This window comes from Trifolium pratense, unplaced genomic scaffold (genome assembly GCF_020283565.1).
Source record: "Trifolium pratense cultivar HEN17-A07 unplaced genomic scaffold, ARS_RC_1.1 scaffold_107, whole genome shotgun sequence".
In the NCBI taxonomy this organism is placed as follows: domain Eukaryota; kingdom Viridiplantae; phylum Streptophyta; class Magnoliopsida; order Fabales; family Fabaceae; genus Trifolium; species Trifolium pratense.
In genome coordinates, this window is record NW_025721008.1 from 12501 (window position 1) to 15000 (window position 2500).

Sequence of the window (2500 nt, forward strand, 5' to 3'; positions counted from 1 at the left end):
GCATGGAATTTGATCTTTATTACTTGGCCACGGTCATGCCACGGTACATGGAGGTTGCTTGACACCCCCGTGTGCATTTCGGAGCACTTTGATTTTTTGGCCCCCCGCGTGCCTTGCCACGCCCTTGCTTATAGCAAAACGAGACGGGGCCTTGGTCCAACTTGGCATAGGCATGGAATTTGATCTTTATTACTTGGCCACGGTCATGCCACGGTACATGGAGGTTGCTTGACACCCCCGTGTGCATTTTCGGAGCACTTTGATTTTTTGGCCCCCCGCGTGCCTTGCCACGCCCTTGCTTATAGCAAAACGAGACGGGGCCTTGGTCCAACTTGGCCTAGGCATGGAATTTGATCTTTATTACTTGGCCACGGTCATGCCACGGTACATGGAGGTTGCTTGACACCCCCGTGTGCATTTTCGGAGCACTTTGATTTTTTGGCCCCCCGCGTGCCTTGCCACGCCCTTGCTTATAGCAAAACGAGACGGGGCCTTGGTCCAACTTGGCCTAGGCATGGAATTTGATCTTTATTACTTGGCCACGGTCATGCCACGGTACATGGAGGTTGCTTGACACCCCCGTGTGCATTTCGGAGCACTTTGATTTTTTGGCCCCCCGCGTGCCTTGCCACGCCCTTGCTTATAGCAAAACGAGACGGGGCCTTGGTCCAACTTGGCATAGGCATGGAATTTGATCTTTATTACTTGGCCACGGTCATGCCACGGTACATGGAGGTTGCTTGACACCCCCGTGTGCATTTCGGAGCACTTTGATTTTTTGGCCCCCCGCGTGCCTTGCCACGCCCTTGCTTATAGCAAAACGAGACGGGGCCTTGGTCCAACTTGGCATAGGCATGGAATTTGATCTTTATTACTTGGCCACGGTCATGCCACGGTACATGGAGGTTGCTTGACACCCCCGTGTGCATTTTCGGAGCACTTTGATTTTTTGGCCCCCCGCGTGCCTTGCCACGCCCTTGCTTATAGCAAAACGAGACGGGGCCTTGGTCCAACTTGGCATAGGCATGGAATTTGATCTTTATTACTTGGCCACGGTCATGCCACGGTACATGGAGGTTGCTTGACACCCCCGTGTGCATTTCGGAGCACTTTGATTTTTTGGCCCCCCGCGTGCCTTGCCACGCCCTTGCTTATAGCAAAACGAGACGGGGCCTTGGTCCAACTTGGCCTAGGCATGGAATTTGATCTTTATTACTTGGCCACGGTCATGCCACGGTACATGGAGGTTGCTTGACACCCCCGTGTGCATTTTCGGAGCACTTTGATTTTTTGGCCCCCCGCGTGCCTTGCCACGCCCTTGCTTATAGCAAAACGAGACGGGGCCTTGGTCCAACTTGGCATAGGCATGGAATTTGATCTTTATTACTTGGCCACGGTCATGCCACGGTACATGGAGGTTGCTTGACACCCCCGTGTGCATTTCGGAGCACTTTGATTTTTTGGCCCCCCGCGTGCCTTGCCACGCCCTTGCTTATAGCAAAACGAGACGGGGCCTTGGTCCAACTTGGCATAGGCATGGAATTTGATCTTTATTACTTGGCCACGGTCATGCCACGGTACATGGAGGTTGCTTGACACCCCCGTGTGCATTTCGGAGCACTTTGATTTTTTGGCCCCCCGCGTGCCTTGCCACGCCCTTGCTTATTGCAAAACGAGACGGGGCCTTGGTCCAACTTGGCCTAGGCATGGAATTTGATCTTTATTACTTGGCCACGGTCATGCCACGGTACATGGAGGTTGCTTGACACCCCCGTGTGCATTTTCGGAGCACTTTGATTTTTTGGCCCCCCGCGTGCCTTGCCACGCCCTTGCTTATAGCAAAACGAGACGGGGCCTTGGTCCAACTTGGCATAGGCATGGAATTTGATCTTTATTACTTGGCCACGGTCATGCCACGGTACATGGAGGTTGCTTGACACCCCCGTGTGCATTTCGGAGCACTTTGATTTTTTGGCCCCCCGCGTGCCTTGCCACGCCCTTGCTTATAGCAAAACGAGACGGGGCCTTGGTCCAACTTGGCATAGGCATGGAATTTGATCTTTATTACTTGGCCACGGTCATGCCACGGTACATGGAGGTTGCTTGACACCCCCGTGTGCATTTCGGAGCACTTTGATTTTTTGGCCCCCCGCGTGCCTTGCCACGCCCTTGCTTATAGCAAAACGAGACGGGGCCTTGGTCCAACTTGGCATAGGCATGGAATTTGATCTTTATTACTTGGCCACGGTCATGCCACGGTACATGGAGGTTGCTTGACACCCCCGTGTGCATTTCGGAGCACTTTGATTTTTTGGCCCCCCGCGTGCCTTGCCACGCCCTTGCTTATAGCAAAACGAGACGGGGCCTTGGTCCAACTTGGCATAGGCATGGAATTTGATCTTTATTACTTGGCCACGGTCATGCCACGGTACATGGAGGTTGCTTGACACCCCCGTGTGCATTTCGGAGCACTTTGATTTTTTGGCCCCCCGCGTGCCTT